The following is a 21,874-nucleotide window of genomic DNA, read 5'->3' as shown; positions in this document are numbered from 1 at the left end:
TGCCACGGCCTCCTCCTCACCTCGACGCCGATGTGCCATCGTCGTCGCCGCCCACCTCGCCGGACTTCCTCGTCCTCCTCCCAACCGCTCGTCGAGCCTTCCACGTGCTACAATGTGAGCTCCCGCTTCGATTCCCCTTTCCCCTTCTCTTGGTTAGCCGCCGTAGGCGCCGCCGCGACCTCCCGTGCTGTGGCCGGAGCTCGTCGCGCCCGCGCTCACCGCATCATGGTCGTACCCTTTCCCGCTAGCTCGCGACACGTCCGCGCTTGCCTGTGTAGTGGCCTGTCCGTGCTCTCCGCGTCCTGCCCTTGCCCACGGTCCGCTTGCTCCGCGCCGTCTCACTGCCCGCGGTAACCGCCCCACGGCCGCGAGCGCGCTCGCTGCCCACAGCCGCATCGCCCTTACCTGCCGCTGCAACTCCAGCCATTGCTTCGGCTCTGCTGCTGTTGGCCACCTCCACCGTCGCCCGGGGTCGCGCCCTTGCTCTCTACTACCGCCCCTGCTGCGCTACTGTTGTGCTGCTGCTTGCCGCCCGTCCCAGCTCGCCTCGCCTGCTGCTCCACCCCGGTCGCGACGCTGCCCCACTCCGGCCTCCCTTGCCGCGCTCCGCCTCCCCTCGCTGGCTGCTCGCCACGGCCCGCATCGCCGCGTCGGCTAGCTTGGTTCCACATGAGCGCAGGCACCCACGCCCACACGCCCATGCTCGTTTGCCCTTGCGCCCGCAAGGCCCTATGGGCCACTAACAGTGGGATCCACCTCCTGAGAACGATTTAAGAAAAAGAATTTAAAAAAATGTTAAAATAAGTAAATTAGTAAGTACTTAATTAATGAGTTAATTAAGTTAATTAATCATATTTAATAATCTAATTAAAATGAATTAACCTAATCACTTAGTTAGTCTAATTAACATGTTTAATTAGTCTGAGACAATGATCAATGGGACCCACAGGTTAGTTCGACTAAGTCGACTGACTGGTTGACTGGTGACATCACTCTGACATCCTGCTGACATCACAATTACATTTTCTAATTAGATTAGTTCTGTTAATTCCAAAAATGAATAAAATCTTTATAAATTAATATAAAATAAGCCATAGCTCGGATGAAAATACTTTATACATCAAAGTTGCTCAGAACGACGAGACAAATCCGAATATGCAGTCTGTTCGTTCACCACATGTCCCTAGCATAGCAAACATGCAACATTACACCTTCGGTTCATCTGTCCGAAAACGTCAAACATCGGGAATACTTTCCCGGATGTTTCCCCCCTCTGCCGATATCACCTACTACCGCGTTAGGGCACACCTAGCACTGCTCATTGTCATGTCATGCATCGTAATGCATATGTTTGCATTATATTTATCCTTTCCTCCCCCTCTTCTCTCGTTAGACACCGAGACTGATGCCTCTGCTACCCTGTACGACTATGGTGTTGACGACCCCTCCCTCTCGACTAAGCTTCCAGGCAAGCAAAACCCGCTTTGATCAACCAGATATTGCCCACTCTCTTCTCTCTTATTCTTGCATTAGATTTGATACCGTTGTTGATTCGATAGCTCTTATTCTGTTGCATAGCCTATCATTGTTGCTACAATTGTTGATACATTTACCTGCTATCTTAAATGCTTACTATAGGACGCTAGTTTATCATCAGTGGCCTTACATTCTTGTCCGTCTGCCATGCTATACTATTGGGCCGTGATCACTCGGGAGGTGACCATGGGTATATATTACATACATATTACACATGATACATGTTGTGACTAAAGTTGGATCAACTCGTAGAGTACCCGCAAGTGACTCAGATATGGGGGCTGAAAGGACACGTGGTTCCATCCAGGTAGTGGTTGACCTGGGTTCCCGACGGCCCCCGAGTGTTACTTTGAGGCGGAGCGACAGGGCAGGTTGTGACCACCTAGGAGACAGGTGGTCCTAGTGCCTGGTCGGCATCCGCGGTACATCAAATAACACCTTAACGGGATCTTGGTATTTGATCTGAGTTGGGCCGTTGACCTTATACACACTAACCACCACGTGGGACAAGATATGAGCTAACGGTTTTGTGGTATCAACCAAAGCCTTCTAGACGTCAGTGACTGAGCGGCGTGCGCCAGATTGGATTGGAACTCCTGCTCTTGTATTAGGGAGGCTAAGTATGCTTCCGGCCGCCCACGCAACATATAGGAGTGCAATGGGCGATGGGCCCAGACCCCTGCGCGCTTAGGATTTGGACCGGCGTGTTGACCTCTCTGTTAGGCCTAAGTAGGGTTGCGACGTGTTGATCTCCCGAGGCCAGACATGACCCAGAAAAGTGTGCCCAGCCAGAGGGATTGAGCGTGTCGGGTAATGTGGTGCACCCCTGCAGGGAAGATTGATCTATTCGAATAGCTGTGTCCACGGTAACAGGATGACCCGGAGTTGTACTTCGACCTTATGACACACTACTGCAGGATGCTGCTAACGCGACACTACGATCAGAGACCCTTCGAGAAACTGTGTGCGATGCAATAATCGCAAACGATGGTGTAAGAGAACCATAAAAAATGTCCAAAACGTTTGCGATGACAGATGCATCAAACACGGTTCAGATTTTAGATGCGTGTGCAATGCAGGGTATATGGTTCAGTTCAATGAACTGTTTGCGATGAGGAAGAAGAACGGAAACGGGCAGCCAGATGAAGGTGTGTGCAATATACGACATACAGTTTAATCGGATTAACTGTTTGTGATGAGGTGGAACAACACAAACGGACAACTAGATAAAGGTGTGTGCGATTGAGGGCATACGCTTCAGAAGGATTAACTATTTGCGATTAGGCAACAGAACATAAATGGTCAGTCAAATAAAAGGTTTGTGTGATTGATGGCATACACTTCACACGGATGAACTGTTTGTGATTAGCCACAACAAATAGAAACAGTTAGACAGATCAAGGTGTGTGCGCTAGACGGGCACACATTCTAATTAAAAAAAAGCGTGTGCGATGGTAATAACAAGCGCGCATGGTTCTTGCAACAAGACGTGTGCTGACATTGCCTATTGCGGTGCACCAAACGCCACGTACGCGGCCGAGAAAGCGTGCCCATTTTACGCCGTCCGAGAGTAGTGCCGCACTTTGAAATTATAGAACTGTCAATAAATTTTGAGCCTGCGTCCCTTCACCTTCCAAATTGCAAACCTGTTCAGACTGATCAGAACCTAAACGGTTTCCCACTAAGGAGCGTATTAGTACTCGGTTATAAATAATGTACTATGCCAAGATGACTGCACATTCCTTCCTCAACTCCTCATCCACAAAAGCAAACAAGTCATTCAACATCGTTTTCTTACGTCTGCCATGGCCAGATTGAGTTCTCGGTCGAGAGATTACCACCACGGAGTGGCGAGCATGGAAGAGGAAGCATGAGAGATATCCCGCTTAGCCGCGAAAGCAGCCGACATGTCCCGCCGCGTCGTCGAAGCAGCATAGAGGTCTCGCTGCGCCGCCGAAGCAGCACGGTGGTCCCGCCGCACTGTCGATGCAGCAGACTGTCTGGTCGTGCCGCAGAAGAAGCAGAGATGTCCTGCCGCACCGCGAATGCAGGAGAGATGTCCTCCCATGCCGTCGCGGCCAGGGAAAATCTCTCGCGGGTAGGCGAGGACTCTTACAGGTGCATGCATACGATCATCCATAGCCAGATGGAGCAGATCTCTGGCTGGATGAAGCTGTAGGATGAGTTGAATGCCTCGTTCGCCGAAAGGGCGGAGCAGGCAGAGGAGACCGCTGCCTTGTTGAAGAGGACGAGCGTCATCGCCAAGAAACTTATGGACGAGAATGCCATGCTCCGCATCGAGCGCGAAAGGCTGGTGGAGGAGTCCGTGGTTGCTTCCGAGCAGCGTATTAAGGACATGAAACTGATGAGAGAGATCATCGCCGCTCGCGTCGAGAAGTAGTCTCCACGACTTGCAGTGCATCATGAAAATAGAGATCAGCGAGCCAGATCGTTGTATGCGTTTTCCTTCGTCTTTTGCCCTTGTGTATTTCGGGCGTAGCTGCATGTGGCTTTTTTAGTTATCTTCCTACATATGTAAGACAATTATTATCCACTGTCATCGTCCTTATATTCATCATGCTTGCTATAAATCGCAGTCGATGCTATATAGGTCCGTCAGATCTTACATCAAGATCCATGCAAAACTTTCTTTTCAGATTTTCACTTTTCTCTCTTAAATCTCAGCCCAGTGAGACATAGCCACGCCATGAAACAGGGGCTCGGGCGCCATTAATGGAGAAGTTTGGAGGGATATGCGCGGCGGATAGAGGTCAAAGGGCTCTCCTCCTGATGAGCATGCGCAGGGGTCTGATCACACGTCTCCCATACTCAAATAGCTACCCTGCACGACTCCTCCTAGCCAATAAAAAAAAGGGACGCGTGGCGACACGTAATTGGTAAGCAGAAGGACCCACTATTTCAATAATAGTTGTGTTTCCGATTTGTAACGTGAAAACACTTGTTCCAAAATGACTTTGTTGATTTTTAGTGTGTGCGCCTTCGCAAATCGGACAGAAAAATTACCACAGCATGTTGGTGCCATGTCATGACACCATGCCAAGTTTCATTTTTTTCAGGTGTGTTTTGGATTTACATGAATTAAAAAACTAAGTTTCTCAATCTTTCCGGCCGAGCCACAACGCCCAGATGTTTGAATTTTATCCCCATTTCTTGCATGGGACCTAGAAATTCACCCAAGGACACACATGTGATTTTTCAACCAACTTTGGTGCACTGGAGCATGTGCTTGTAGTTCAAATTTGAATTGTGCACATTAGATGCCCAGAGTTTTGATTAATGTATAAAAAGGCCAAATAAACCCGAAATCATTCCAAAATTTAGCAAGATAGTTGGTCTAATCTGCCTGTGTAAACAAATTAAGGCGGAAGAAGGCAGTGTACGTATGTCATTTCGCACACGGAGGTGGCACGTTCCCTCTCGGAACCACGAGCCTTCTTGAGAGAAGCTCCGGTTTGCAAGAAGCTTATACCAAAGCTTGCCCAATTCGGACAAAAAATTTACCGCAACATGTTGGTGCCATGTCATGACACCATGCCAAGTTTCATGATTTTCAGGCGTGTTTTGGATTTACATGAATTAAAAAACCAAGTTTCTCAATCTTTCCGGCCGAGCCATGACGCCCAGATGTTTGAATTTCATACCCATTTCTTGCATGGGACCTAGAAATTCACCCAAGGACACACATGTGATTTTTCAACCAACCTTGGTGCATTGGAGCATGTTCTTGTAGTTCAAATTTGAATTATGCATATTAAATGACCAACAATTCAATTAATGTATAAGAAAGTCCAAAAGAACCCGGAATAATTCCAAATTTTAACACAACACTCATATAGTTCTATGTTGTCTCTGTAAAAAATAAAGGGGGGGGGCAGTGTATATCGTTTCAAACACAAAGGTGACACGTCCCCCCCCCCTCGGGAACCACGAGTCTTCTCGAGAGAAGCTCCGGTTGGCAAGAAGCTTTGTCCAAATGCAACCAACTATTTTACCACAACATGTTGGTGACATGACATGACACCATGCCAAGTTTCATGATTTTCAGGCGAGTTTTAAATTTCCAGGAATTTAAAAACCAAGTTTCTCAATTTTCCCGACCGAGCCACGATGCCCAGATGTTTGAATTTCATTCCCATTTCTTGCATGGGACCTATAAATTAACCCAAAGACACACATGTTATTTTTCAACAAACTTTGGGGCACTTGAGCATGTGCTTGTATCAAATTTGAATTATGCACATTAAATGCCGAGAAACTCAATTAATCTATAAAAATGCCAAACGAACCTGGAATAATTCCAAATTTAAACACGACACTCATGTAGTTGCATGCTCACTATACATAAATGTTCTAGCAATTCAAAGACCATCCTTTCCCTCTGTAACACCATTTTGTCTTTCAAAACATAATGAAAAAATCAGGTATACCACAAACAGTTTACTAGAAAGAATCGTGTGGGATGCGATATAAAATATCTTGGCGCACCGTCTTGTCTGGCTTACGCAGGAAGCTTTGTCGTCTATAGTCCACCGGCCCCGCTTGAATCACACTTGCGCGCTAGTTTCTCACGACACCGAGCGAATTTTTTGTGCAACCGCGGAAATATCTATCTCCCCGCCCCTCCCTCCCACCAAAAGCCACATTTCCACCATTCCTCCTTGCTTTCCAAGTTCAAACCTTCATTGCTGCTTACTGGCAGCTCAGCCTCCTCGCCGGCGACCCTTCTTCTTGCAGCGTCGCCTCCTCGCCAGCTATCCTTCTTCTTGCAGGGTCGCCTCCTCGCCGGCGACCCTTCTTCTTGTAGCGCTGCCTCCTCGCCGATGACCCTTCTTCTTGCAGTGTTGCCTCCTTGCCGGTGACCCTTCTTGTTGCACGACCTTCTCGCTGCCGACCCTTCTTCTTGCTGCGCGGCCTCGTCGATATGGTCAGGTAATCCACACCCCACCCACATCATCCTCCTCCTTTCCCATACCACATGCCCCGACTGACGGCGCGACACCTTCCGCCAAAATCACTGCCCCCCTCCTCCAATTAAGCGCCGCCCACAGCCATTTTGTATGCAATATAACATGGTGCTCAGTAGCATCTGGCAGCGGAGAAGCAAATCACGGCCGCACGCGTGCACGAGGTCCTATGGCTGCCATGCAGGCCGACCGCCAGATCTTGGAGGAGCACCTCATCTTCGAGGCCACCGTCGACACCACCATGCGGCTGTCTACTTTAAAATACAGTTCATGCTGTTTTCTCGGGGCCACCACCAATGCCTTATTGTGGTTTGTCCTCTGTAATGTTAATATGCAATCTGATGTTCAGTTATAGTTTGGTTCTCTAAAATGTAATGTTCAGTTAACACTTTGGTCCTCTGAAATGTAATGTTCAGTTAATAGTTTGGTCCAACAATTGCTACATTTCGTAGTAGTGTTCTCAAGCATTATTTGTTTTGTTAACTGTCTTATCTTCTAGTACATGTTTCTATTCTGCAATGTCGTGCTTAGTTAACTAGTTTGGTTCATTTGGTCTGCTGTCCATTAACTGTTTGGTTCAGTTCTGCAAATTGATTTTCATTTGCTGTGGGTACAATTTTGTATTGTTACACATGTGAAATAAATTGAATTTGGCTGTACTCAATACATATTCTACTGATAGTATGACAACTCTCAGTTAACCTGATCAAGATCTTCCTTATGTGTGTTCCATGGAAACAATGTGTCACACCCTAGCTAGTCATGCATTAGAGTGTTGCATCATGTTTACTCTTTCAGCAGAAACTTGAAATGGGGATGACAGAACCCCCAGTCCCCTCTGAAACCAACTAGGGTTTACTAAAATAATTTTCAATGAACCTGAAATGCCCTTCTAAAATGCCCATCATTTTTGTCTTGGTTCAGAACCTCTGCAAAAGTGGTGCACATTTTCCTAGGCCATCCTAGGGTTTTTGAATTAAATCATAACTATTTGAATTTGGGCATTTAAAATTATATAAAATATTTAAATGCTCAAATATCTCCAAACTAAAATGTTTCATGTTGGAAATAATCCAACTATGGACCAGGAGTAGTTTGGTGATTTTTGGAGTTGTCTAGGTATTTTATTTAATTCAACAAAGCTGCAGATATATTAAATAAAAACAGAAATAGAAAAAAAAAGGGAAAACCCTACCTGGCGCCACCGCAGGCCCACTAGCCAGCCCACCTGCCGGCCCAGCCCAGCACCGCTCCAGCGAGCTGCTTGCCGGCCAGGCAGGCAGGCAGGTGCCCGACGGCGACCGCGGCGTGCGCCACGCACCTGCTCGCCGCCTCGCCGCTCCCCTCGCCAGGTGACGACATGGATCGGCCTCCCTCTCTCCCCCGAACCCCCCAGACACCCCCTCTCCTCTCCAGCTCCTCCCCCTCGCACGCCCCAGCCATGGCCGACGCCACCATCGCCGCACCACCGTCGTAGCCGTGCTCCCCATCGTCTCCACGCCGTCTCATCGTGTCCAGGAGCTTCGCCGCTGTCCACTTCATCGAGCAGCCGAGCCCCGAGCGCTCGCAACGCCCGAGACCACCGCACCGACCTCGCCCGAGCTCACCATCGCCGGAGATCCCCTTCAACGCCGTCGTCGCTCCGGTCCATCTCCGGCTGCACCAAGGACTCCGTCGCACTCACTGTGAGCTTAGCCATCTTCCCCTCCTTTCCGTTCTTGCTCCCGAGCCGTGTAGCAACCTCCCGGAGCTCAACCGCACCCACCGCCGTGGACCTTGTCGCCGACGTGCTCCCGGTCATCCTCCGGCCACAAGATGGTGTCCATCTTGCTCACCGCGTTCCACAGCACCTAGCTAGCCACTCCACGAGCCTCACCGAACCCTCTAGCACCAAGTTCACCTCCGACCGAACCTCGGTGGCCGCCAAAGTCGTCGCCGGCGTCGACTCCGGCCACCCCGACCCCAACGGACTCCGCCAAGAGCTGCGGGTTGTCCTCAGCTCCACTCCGGTGACCTCTGCGGTCCATTTGGTGGCCGAAATGGCCAAAACCACTCCCGCCGCCGCGTCGGGCTCGCCGGCGACTAAACGCCGGCAGCCGACACTGACTTTGACCACGGGTGGGCCCTGGTTGACTCCCCTGAGTCAATGACAGGTGGGGCCCAGCCCTGCTAATTAAACAGGATTAGTTTTAATTAAGTTTTAATTAAATTAATCACCCTGACATGCGGGACCCACTGTCAGGTTTGACCTGGACCAGTTCCGTTGACCTGCTGACGTCACACTGACGTCAGGCTGATGCAGTAATTGAATTTCTGGATTTAAATTAAATCAGGAAATTCCAGAATATTATTTAAACTTCAAAAATTCATAACTTTTATTCTGTAACTCCAAATTGGACAAATTATATATGAAAAATGATCAGAAAAATCCAATCTATCCATCTGTACTATTTTCATGCATGATCAAACAAGTTAAATTGATGTTTTAATCACAACAAGGAAAAGCACTTTAAAAGGCCATATTTGAATTTGGAATTTGAATCTTTGATTCAAATTTGTTCAAACCCTTCTGGTTTAGTTGCATTAGCCCAACACACTCATATTGCCATGTTTCATGCATGCATCATATTGTTGCATATTGTTTGGTGATGTTTGTGTATCGATGTCCTTTGCGATAGGATCTGTCCCCGAGGAGTACCGTGATTACCCTAACGAAGAACCGTATCCGTGCAACGAACCATCAGGCAAGCAACCAACCATTTGATCATATCGATACAATCCCATGTTCTCGCTCCTGCTCTCTTTTACTGCATTAAGACAACGCGATTCAAACTGCTGCGTGCTACGGTAGTTGAACCCATTTCCTCTGCATGACCTGTCATTGCCACAGTAACTAGATGAAACCCACTAGCATGTGTAGGAGTTGATTGAGCCATATGTATGTGTTGTTCCTACCTTGCTATGCCTGCTATGCTTAGAGTCGTGTCAGGTCTGGTTCATCTGGGTGATGGGCTAGAGTGAAATGATTATGTCGGTAATGAGAGTGGTGTGGTGAACACGATTTGGTAAAGGTATCGATGAGAGGCCATGTAGGAGTACATGGTGGGTTGTTTCATTGAAGCCGACCTTAAGCACTGAGATCTGTATGTGTGATTTAAGAATCAGCTACTACCATGCATTGGGCCCGAAACCAATGGTCCCTCTCGACTTCTTATTCACCCTAGTTCTCCGTCCAGGAGTTGCAAGTAGTTTCTGGTGTTTGTAGCCTACTGGAGGCCGTGGACAGCGCTGACCGTAGGGGTGGGCTGTGATGCGGTAGGTACGTGGCACGGTGTACCGAATACCCGTTAGGTATCTCGGGAACCCTGTTCACATCGTTCGGGGCCGTATGGGAAACTTCGGCCGGACTCCCTGCGGATGGAACCTGAATAGGCGATAAACCTGGACTGGAGGCTTAGGTGATTAGGTAGGTCGTGGCCGACACCCACGTTGGGCTTCCGCTTGAAGGTTGCCGAGTACATGTCGTGTAAGCGACGGTAAGTGGTGAGAGCGTGTATGAAGAAGTACACCCCTGCAGGGTTAACATGATCTATTCGAATAGCCGCGTCCGCGGTAAAGGACTACTTGGTTGCCTATACAGTTCATAGACAAGTAAATGGAAACTACTAAAAGCCTCAAGATAAGTGTGAGTGCCGAGGATGGCCCTTCCGTAGGAAGACGGAGGTGGATCCTCGGTAGTGTATTGAAGTGGTGAGTAGTGGACTCGTGTGCGCAAAACCATTTCAAGTTGGAGTATCGTAGGATAGCCTAGCCAAGAGTCAAAGCTGGCTTGCTGCAATAACTCCACCAACCCTTCTTGATACTATGCATGTATGTAGGATCTGATGTAAGTCTTGCTGAGTACCTTTGTACTCATGTTGCTATAATCTACATTTTTACAGAAGACGCTGCAACCCCTTCTGATGGGTTCTATGTAGGCGTTGACATCAACGAGTAGGCTAAAGACCCAGGTGGTGACCCTGAGCTTGTGAAGGACCTTGTAGTATAGCTAGGCTTCCCAAGCCTCTTTTATTTTACTAGTTGTCTGTACTCAGACAAGCTACTTCCGCTGCTGGTTTGTATGACTGTATGACTTGTATGTGGGGTCATGAGACCCGTACCCTTGTGTATGTTATGTATGGCTCACTGAGCCTTAAATAAAGTACTTGTGTCATAGAGTCATGTTGTGATGCTTCGTTGTATTTGCACATATCGAGCATATTGTGTGTATGATTGAAATGCTTGGTATGTGTGGGATCTGACTATCTAGTTGTTTATCTTTAGTAGCCTCTCTTACCGGGAAATGTCTCCTAGTGTTACCGCTGAGCCATGGTAGCTTGCTACTGCTCTGGAACACTTAGGCTGGCCGGCATGTGTCCTTCTTCGTTCCTGTGTCTGTCCCTTCGGGGAAATGTCACGCTTTGAGTACCGGAGTCCTGCTAGCCCAGTGCTACAGCCCGGACCCACTTGCTGATGACCGACACGTTCGAAGCTGGGTCATGGATGCCTGTCCCTGTAAGTCTGTGCCACTTTGGGTTTACGACTAGTCATGTCAGCCCGGGCTCTTTATCATATGGATGCTAGCGACACTATCATATACGTGAGCCAAAAGGCGCAAATGGTCCCGGGAAAAGGTAAGACGACACCCGTGGGGATACCGTGCGTGAGGCCGCAAAGTGATATGAGGTGTTACCAGCTAGATCGATGTCACACCCTAGCTAGTCATGCATTAGAGTGTTGCATCATGTTTACTTTTCATCAGAAACTTGAAATGGGGATGACAGAACCCCCAGTCCCCTCTGAAACCAACTAGGGTTACTAAAATAATTTTTCAATGAACCTGAAATGCCCTTCTAAAATGTCCATCATTTTAGCCTTGGTTCAGAACCTCTGACAAAAGTGGTGCACATTTTTCTAGGCCATCATAGGGTCTTTGAATTAAATCATAGATATTTGAATTTGGGCATTTAAAATAATATAAAATATTTAAATGCTCAAATATCTCCAAACTGAAATGTTTCATGTTGGAAATATTCCAACTATGGACCAGGAGTAGTTTGGTGATTTTTGGAATTGACTAGGTATTTTATTTAATTCAACAAAGTTGCAGAAATATTAAATAAAACAGAAAACAGAAAAGAGAGGGAAGACTTACCTGTGCGGCCCAGCCAGCTGGCCGGCCCAGCTAGCCAGCCCAGCACTGTAGCTCCCCGTCGTCTTCCTCCCCACGCCCCGAAGCTGCTGCGTGCTCGCGCGCGCGCGGCCGCGCGGCCACCTCCTGCTTGCCGATGCCCTCCTGGCCGCGTGGACGACGTCCGCAGCCCGTCCCGATCCCCCCTGCTCTCGCTCACTCTCCCCCGTTTCTCCCTCGCTCTCTCTCGCTCTCGGCCGAAGCACACCGTCGCTGCCGTTCGCCGTAGCCACTGTCTCCGGCCACCCCTCGCTCCCCCGAGTAGCTCAGAAGCTCCGCCACAACTCCCTCTTCCTCCCCACCGCTCCACGAGTCCCCGGAAGCCCTGCATCGCCGCCACGTCGCCGTTCCCCTCTTCGGGCTCCGATCACTGTCGCCGACGAATTCGCCGTCTCCAGCGCGTCCCCGAGCCCGCTTCGACGCCCACTGCAACCGCGGTGAGCCCCCGAGCCGTTTCCCCCTCTCCTTCCCCTCGTTCCCTCACCATAGCTGCATCTCCACCACGGCCGAACCTCCGCCGTCGCCGAGCTCGCCGTCGACGCAGCTCCGGTGACCATTTGGTCACCCCGGCGAGTCCAACGCGTTCACAGAACCCAGTAGAGCATCCCTAGCGCTTCACTTTGCTCGACTTCGAGCTCCAGCACCAATCCCGCGCACGACCGAAACCCGGCGGCCGCAGCCGAGCTCACCGCCGTCAACTCCGGCCACCCCGACCCCAACGGACTCCGCCAAGAGCCGCGGGTCGTCCTCAGCTTCACTCCGGTGGTCGCCGCGTTCCATTTGGTGGCCGAAACGACCAAAACCACTATCGCCGCCGCACTGTTGGTCGCCGCCGGCCAGAACTCCGGCGAGCTGACGTGGCCCAGTTAATTAGCCACTAACCCACCACCTACTGACGCTGACAAGTGGGCCCCAGGGCTTAGTCAAAGCTAACCAGCCCGGGGTCAACGCGGGATTAGCCCTGTGACACTGACGTGTGGACCCCACACGTCAGGTTTGACCCGAGCCAGCCCTGTTGACCTGCTGATGTCACTGTGATGTCAGGCTGACGCAGTAAATGATATTTCTGGATTTAAATTAAATCAGGAAATTCCAGAATATTATTTAAACTTCAAAAATTCATAACTTTTATTCTGTAACTCCAAATTGGACAAATTATATATGAAAAATGATCAGAAAAATCCAATCTATCCATCTGTACTATTTTCATGCATGACCAAACAAGTTAAATTGATGTTTTAATCAGAACAAGGAAAGGCACTTTAAAAGGCCATATTTGAATTTGAAATTTGAATCTTTGATTCAAATTTGCTCAAACACTTCTGGTTTTAGTTGCATTAGCCCAACACACTCATATTGCCATGTTCCATGCATGCATCATATTGTTGCATATTGTTTGGTAATGTTGTGTATCGGTATCCTTTGCGACAGGATCTGTTCCCGAGGAGTACCGTGATTACCCTAACGAAGAACAGTATCCGTGCAACGAACCATCAGGCAAGCAACCAACCATTTGATCATATCGATACAATCCCATGTTCTCGCTCCTGCTCTCTTTTACTGCATTAAGACAACGCGATTCAAACTGCTGTGTGCTACGGTAGTTGAACCCATTTCCTCTGCATGACCTGTCATTGCCACAGTAACTAGATGAAACCCACTAGCATGTGTAGGAGTTGATTGAGCCATATGTATGTGTTGTTCCTACCTTGCTATGCCTGCTATGCTTAGTGTCGTGTCAGGTCTGGTTCATCTGGGTGATGGGCTAGAGTGAAATGATTATGTCGGTAATGAGAGTGGTGTGGTGAACACGATTTGGTAAAGGTATCGATGAGAGGCCATGTAGGAGTACATGGTGGGTTGTTTCATTGAAGCCGACCTTAAGCACTGAGATCTGTATGTGTGATTTAAGAATCAGCTACTACCATGCATTGGGCCCGAAACCAATGGACCCTCTCGACTTCTTATTCACCCTAGTTCTCCGTCCAGGAGTTGCAAGTAGTTTCTGGTGTTTGTAGCCTACTGGAGGCCGTGGACAGCGCTGACCGTAGGGGTGGGCTGTGATGCGGTAGGTACGTGGCACGGTGTACCGAATACCCGTTAGGTATCTCGGGAACCCTGTTCACATCGTTCGGGGCCATATGGGAAACCTCGGCCGGACTCCCTGCGGATGGAACCTGAATAGGCGATAAACCTGGACTGGAAGCTTAGGTGATTAGGTAGGTCGTGGCCGACACCCACGTTGGGCTTCCGCTTGAAGGTTGCCGAGTACATGTCATGTAAACGACGGTAAGTGGTGAGAGCGTGTATGAAGAAGTACCCCCTGCAGGGTTAACAGGATCTATTCGAATAGCCGCGTCCGCGGTAAAGGACTACTTGGTTGCCTATACAGTTCATAGACAAGTAAATGGATACTATTAAAAGCCTCAAGATAAGTGTGAGTGCCGAGGATGGCTCTTCCGTAGGAAGACGGAGGTGGATCCTCGGTAGTGTATTGAAGTGGTGAGTAGTGGACTCGTGTGCGCAAAACAATTTCAAGTTGGAGTATCGTAGGATAGTCTAGCCAAGAGTCAAAGCTGGCTTGCTGCAATAACTCCACCGACCCTTCTTGATACTATGCATGTATGTAGGATCTGATGTAAGTCTTGCTGAGTACCTTTGTACTCATGTTGCTATAATCTACATTTTTACAGAAGACGCTGCAACCCCTTCTGATGGGTTCTATGTAGACGTTGACATCAACGAGTAGGCTAAAGACCCAGGTGGTGACCCTGAGCTTGTGAAGGACCACGTAGTATAGCTAGGCTTTCCAAGCCTCTTTTATTTTACTAGTTGTCTGTACTCAGACAAGTTACTTCCGCTGCTGGTTTGTATGACTGTATGACTTGTATGTGGGGTCGTGAGACCCGTATCTTTGTGTATGTTATGTATGGCTCGCTGAGCCTTAAATAAAGTACTTGTGTCGTAGAGTCATCTTGTGATGCTTCGTTGTATTCGCACATATCGAGCATATTGTGTGTATGATTGAAATGCTTGGTATGTGTGGGATCTGACTATCTAGTTGTTTATCTTTAGTAGCCTCTCTTACCGGGAAATGTCTCCTAGTGTTACCGCTGAGCCATGGTAGCTTGCTACTGCTCTGGAACACTTAGGCTGGCCGGCATGTGTCCTTCTTCGTTCCTGTGTCTGTCCCTTCGGGGAAATGTCACGCTTTGAGTACCGGAGTCCTGTTAGCCCGCTACAGCCCGGTTTACCGGAGTCCTGCTAGCCCAGTGCTACAGCCCGGACCCACATGCTGATGACCGACACGTTCGAAGCTGGGTCATGGATGCCTGTCCCTGTAAGTCTGTGCCACTTTGGGTTTACGACTAGTCATGTCAGCCCGGGCTCCTTATCATATGGATGCTAGCGACACTATCATATACGTGAGCCAAAAGGCGCAAACGGTCCCGGGCAAAGGTAAGGCGACACCCGTGGGGATACCGTGCGTGAGGCCGCAAAATGATATGAGGTGTTACCGGCTAGATCGATGTGACATCGAGTCGGGGTCCTGACAGCGTTGGCATCAGAGCCGGACTGCCTGTAGGTTCTCCAAGCCAAACTGGTCGATGTTGAGTCTAGAAATTCTTTAGTTATATGTAGGGGAATTGTTTGTGGGATGGAACGTAAGGCTCTTTTTACTTCTTATATCTTATGACATTCTGATCTGAGTCAGTCCATTCTTCCACCGGGGGTTAAGGAATTAGGATCTGTTCTCTCTATCAGGTTCACGTGTTACTAATCAGTAGTACCTTATAAGTTTGATGGTTATCAGCCTAGTTCAGTTCTACTACCACATTATGTTGTTAGAATAGTTTCAGAACTTGATATGATGATGTTGAGTGTGTACGAAATCCTTTGTCAGATGTCTCAAAATCCTTTTTGAGCATTTATAGCTGTTATGCTGCCGAAATTTTGCTAGAAATTCTAATGCCTTTGCATGATAACTGTGCTTTCAGATGGCCACTCGCGACCTCAATCAAGTGGTTCGCCTGACTCGATGCCTAGATGTACCCGGCCATACTGCTAAGTTGGTCAGGGTAATGACTGAGGCTGGATATCGCTGGTATCCCGAGTACACGGTCGAAGAGCAATTCCGAGATTTTAATCAAAGCCAGTATCTCTGCACTGTCAGGATATTTCCATCTTATCCTGGATCCACTGAGCCTCTTCACTGCTCCTCTGGACTCGGGGTTACTATCGAGATGGCTGTGCAGGATGCCGCCTACTCTATGATGACCATTATGCGAGTCAGATCTGGTCTATTTCGGGACTCTGACTTCCGGTATATGCCAGGATCACTTCCAGGAGCACAAGGGTATCTCCAGGCTATCTATGCTGACTCCACTCAGGAGGATTCACGGACTCGCACCACTGCTGAGATGCTCGAGGATAAGGACCGTGAAAATCGGGCCTTAAGGTTAGAGCTCTTCAATACCCGTGCTGACCACTGGGCCACTTTGACTCGGTTCGCACCGGCGGTGCAAGCTGGATATTCAGATATGCGCGATCTCTATCCTGTGAGATCTGCTCTGCCAGACGTGATGGTTTGGCGTGATGTAGGAGGCATCACCCCACCTCGCGGTCCCCGCAGGCCACCGTTTGTTGGTCCACGACCTCATCCTAGCCCTTATGGTCCACAAGCTCCGCGAGATCGTCTGTTTCCGGATGAACATGTTGAGCTTTCAGGCTATGGAGGCGACTTCTACGAGGACTACTATGGATCGGTCTGAGTTAGTGGTAGTACCACTAGTTCGCACTAGCTGTGTCGTCTATCGTCCCGCGTGACTCGTGGGATATGTTCTAGTTTGTACTCTTTCCGGAGGTGTAGAAAAATAATGTATAGGAGCTTGGAATGCCTCCGATGAGATGTAATCCTCCTTTCACCGTATTAGTACTTTGCTTGGTCTTGCACTAAACCTTGTATGGTGTGTATGATGATGGAATAAAGAAGCAGTTTCTGTATCTACCATGTCATACGGATGATCATCTTGCATTCCGAGTTATTCCTTACATTATGTATCCTATGTCGGAATTTTATCATTCTGACTAAATCATTGTCTTGTTTACCTAGGATGGTCAACACGCGCGCCAACCCTGCTTCCCAAGAGCAGGCCGAAGGCAGTGAAGCCAGAAATGAACATCTGCCTCAACCTCCTTCACTAGCCGAGGTTATGATGGAAGCTGAGAGAAATAAGCGGGAGACAAACCGTTTGTTGGAGCGTATTGAGCAGAATACAGCACACCATCAGAGGGCTAACGTGGTGTCACTCAGTGATTTTATCAAATTGCATCCACCCACGTTCCACCACTCCGTCGAGCCTCTCGACGCTGATGACTGGCTTCGCAGTATCTCTCACAAGCTGCGTTCTGCATTGGTAGCGGAGGCTGACAAGGTCACCTTTGCTGCATATCATCTTGAAGGCCCCGCCAGTCTATGGTGGGAGAATTATGGAGCTATGCGCCCAGCGGGCCATGTCACAACTTGGGCTGAATTCAGCGAGGCTTTCCGTGAACATCACATTCCGGAGGGTCTCATGGACCGTAAACGTGAAGAATTTTGCAGTTTCACCCAAGGCCGACTTTCTGTGGATGCCTATAGCAGAGAGTTCGGTAATCTCGCTCGATATGCAACTGAGGAAGTGTCTACTGACGCCAAGAAGCAAGCAAGGTTCCGTAAGGGCCTTAGTCCTGAGCTTCGCCGCGACCTCCGTCTGCATGAGTGCACATCTTTTCCGAAACTTGTCAACAAAGCCATCAGTGCTGAAACTGGTCAGACTGATTATGACGCAACACGCAAGCATGGACGTGACATGGGTTCTTCATCCGGTGCTGGTCCTCAGAAGCGCCGCGTGTGGGTACCCAACACCGCCCTGCCACACAGGTTCACACCGAGGCCATCTTTCCAGGCGCCTCGCCCCGTTCAACAGTCTGCTCCGGCCAAGCCCTATGGGGGTCCAACCAATAATGTTCCTCCACGTACCAGTTCCGTGACTTGTTTCAAGTGCGGGGAATCTGGTCACTATATGCGGGAGTGCCCCCAGACCAACCCCAATCAATCTGCTAAAGCTGTTGGCCGTGGCAAGCCGACAGGGAAAGTATTCCACGCTAAACCGGTCACCGCTTCACGTGGCCAGGTCAATTGTATCTCTGCCGAAGAAGCTCAAGAAGATCCCAACGTCGTTCTCGGTACGCTTCTTGTTAATTGCCACCCGACATCTGTTCTTTTCGATACAGGAGCCTCTCATTCTTTTATATCTGAAAATTATGCTCGTTTGCATAACGTTGCATTCTGTGACTTGCCATCCTCCATGGTAATTCAAACTTCGGGATCCAGATGGCAAACTTCTAGAGTAAGCCATGGAAATGAAATCCAAGTCGATAGACTTGTTTTCCTCGCATCTTTGATAGCCCTTAAATCTTCAGATATAAATATCATTTTGGGTATGGACTGGATGTCAGCTCATCAAGCCAAAATTGATTGCTTCTCTAGGACCGTTCAACTCACCCATCCTTCGGGGAAGATAGTCAATGTTTTGACTCGAATAGCCAAGCGACAATTATATTCTCTTAACGCCAGCCCTTTGCCAGACCTTGAGGACGTTCCGGTAGTCTGTGACTTCCCGGATGTCTTTCCAGAGGAATTGCCAGGTGTCCCACCTGACAGGGATGTTGAGTTCGTAATAGACCTCATTCCAGGAACCGTTCCGATTGCTAGAAGACCCTATAAGATGGCACCCCTAGAACTAGCCGAGCTTAAGAAACAACTCGATGAATCCTTGAAAAAGGGTTTCATCCGACCTAGTTCATCTCCGTGGGCTTGCCCCGTCCTATTCGTCAAGAAGAAGGATGGTACGGACCGGATGGTTGTAGATTACCGACCGGTCAATTTGGTCACAATCAAGAACAAATACCCGCTTCCCAGGATCAACGACCTGTATGATCAGCTCGCTGGATCCTCAGTCTTCTCCAAGATGGATTTGAGGTTGGGCTACCATCAAATCAAAATCAGAAACGGGGACATTCCTAAAACGGCCTTTGTTACTCGCTATGGCCAATACGAGTACACCGTCATGTCCTTCGGTTTAACCAACGCTCCAGCCACTTTTTCTCGGTTAATGAACTCAATCTTCATGGAGTATTTGGATAAATTCGTCGTAGTTTATCTCGATGATATACTCATCTACTCCAAGAACGAGGAAGAACATGCCGAACATCTAAGGCTAGTGTTGAAGAAACTTCGAGAGCATCGCCTTTATGCCAAATTCTCTAAATGTGAATTCTGGTTGTCAGAAGTGACCTATCTGGGTCATGTAATATCTGGTAAAGGTATTGCTGTTAACCCTGAGCGAGTTCAAGCCGTCCTTGATTGGACTCCACCCGAATCGGTCAAGCAAGTTCGGAGTTTTCTAGGCTTAGCGAGCTATTGTCGTCGCTTTGTCGAGAATTTCTCCAAGGTTGCTAAACCTCTAACCGAACTCCTCAAGAAAGATAAGAAGTTCGAATGGACTCCACAATGTGAGCACAGCTTTCAGGAACTGAAAAGACGCCTGACTTCTGCTCCCGTGCTGGTACCGCCAGACTTCTCCAAGGACTTTGTTATCTACTGCGACGCCTCGCGACAAGGACTAGGTTGCATTCTTATGCAAGATCGACACGTAATTGCTTACGCTTCACGGCAATTGCACCCACATGAGGAGAATTATCCTACTCATGATCTAGAGCTTGCAGCCGTAGTCTATGCACTTAAGACCTGGCGACATTACCTCCTCGGTAATCGTTGTGAAATATTCACTGATCACCAAAGCCTGAAGTACATTTTCACCCAACCGGATTTGAATCTCAGACAGAGACGTTGGGTTGAATTGATCACAGACTTCGACTTAGGGATAACCTATACCCCAGGGAAAGCCAACGTCATGGCTGATGCGCTAAGTCATAAATCTTATTGTAACAACCTGATGTTACAACAAAGTCAACCGCTTCTCCATGAGGAATTTCGAAAGCTTAACCTTCACATTGTTCCTCAAGGTTTTCTCTCCACCTTGGTGGCAAAACCTACCCTTACGGATCAAATTATCAAAGCACAGAAGGTAGATCCGGGAATCTCCCGCATCAAGAGGAACATTCAGAAAGGAATTGCGAATTGCTTCTCCGTTAATGATCAAGGAGTCGTATACTTCGGGGATCGACTAGTGGTTCCCAAGGTGCGCAACCTGAGGCGATTGATCCTTAAGGAAGCTCATGAATCTCCTCTCACCATTCATCCCGGTAGCACAAAAATGTATCAGGACCTACGCCAGAGGTTCTGGTGGACTAGGATGAAGAGAGAAATTGCTTAGTATATTGCCAATTGCGACGTCTGCCGTCGTGTAAAAGCAGAGCATCAACGGCCTGCTGGCACCCTTCAACCATTAGCTATTCCTGAATGGAAATGGGATAAAATTGGTATGGATTTCATTACCGGTTTTCCCAGGACCAAAAGAGGGAATAATGCTATTTTCGTCGTGGTCGATCGTCTTTCCAAAGTAGCTCATTTCTTACCTGTTCGTGAGAGTATAACCGCTAGCCAGCTGGCAGACTTATACATCTCCCGAATAGTGTCCCTCCATGGTGTTCCTTTGGAAATCAATTCGGATCGAGGAAGTCTTTTCACCTCTCGATTTTGGGAAAGTTTCCAAAATGCTATGGGAACTCGTCTCTCCTTTAGCACCGCTTTCCACCCTCAGTCGAGTGGTCAAGTGGAACGCGTCAACCAAATTCTAGAAGACATGCTTCGAGCCTCTGTTATCTCGTTCGGAATGGACTGGGAGAAGTGCCTTCCATTTGCCGAATTCGCTTACAACAACAGCTATCAATCTAGCTTGGGTAAAGCCCCTTTTGAAGTTCTCTATGGACGATGATGTCGAACACCCCTTAACTGGTCAGAGACCGAGGAAAGACAATTCTTTGGCCCGGATATGATTCAGGAAGCAGAAGAACAAGTTCGTATCGTTCGTGAAAAGTTGAAAACAGCCCAATCCCGTCAAAAGAGTCAATATGACACAAAGCATAAGGCTATGACTTTCGAGGTTGACGAGAAGGCTTATCTTCGGGTCACCCCTCTGAAGGGAACCCATCGTTTTGGTATCAAAGGCAAATTGGCTCCTCGTTACATTGGACCTTTTCGCATTCTTGCCAAACGAGGAGAAGTTGCCTACCAATTGGAACTACCTCCGCACCTCTCCAGAGTTCACGATGTCTTCCACGTTTCTCAACTCAGGCGTTGCTTCTCGGATCCCATCCGTGAAGTGGACCACGAAACGCTTGATCTCCAAGATGATCTTACATATCGAGAGTACCCCATCCGTATCCTCGATCAGGCCGAGCGTACCACGCGACGTCATAACATCAAGTTCCTCAAAGTTCAATGGTCGCACCATTCTGAAGATGAAGCAACTTGGGAAAGGGAGGATCGTCTTCGACTCGAGTATCCCGCCTTCTTCCCGGAGGAACCCAAATCTCGGGACGAGATTCTTTTGAGTGGGGGTGAGTTGTCACACCCTAGCTAGTCATGCATTAGAGTGTTGCATCATGTTTACTCTTTCAGCAGAAACTTGAAATGGGGATGACAGAACCCCTAGTCCCCTCTGAAACCAACTAGGGTTTACTAAAATAATTTTCAATGAACCTGAAATGCCCTTCTAAAATGCCCATCATTTTTGTCTTGGTTCAGAACCTCTGCAAAAGTGGTGCACATTTTCCTAGGCCATCCTAGGGTTTTTGAATTAAATCATAACTATTTGAATTTGGGCATTTAAAATTATATAAAATATTTAAATGCTCAAATATCTCCAAACTAAAATGTTTCATGTTGGAAATAATCCAACTATGGACCAGGAGTAGTTTGGTGATTTTTGGAGTTGTCTAGGTATTTTATTTAATTCAACAAAGCTGCAGATATATTAAATAAAAACAGAAATAGAAAAAAAAAGGGAAAACCCTACCTGGCGCCACCGCAGGCCCACTAGCCAGCCCACCTGCCGGCCCAGCCCAGCACCGCTCCAGCGAGCTGCTTGCCGGCCAGGCAGGCAGGCAGGTGCCC

The sequence above is a fragment of the Triticum aestivum genome, chromosome 6B (genome assembly GCF_018294505.1).
Source record: "Triticum aestivum cultivar Chinese Spring chromosome 6B, IWGSC CS RefSeq v2.1, whole genome shotgun sequence".
In the NCBI taxonomy this organism is placed as follows: domain Eukaryota; kingdom Viridiplantae; phylum Streptophyta; class Magnoliopsida; order Poales; family Poaceae; genus Triticum; species Triticum aestivum.
This window is presented reverse-complemented; position numbering follows the sequence as displayed.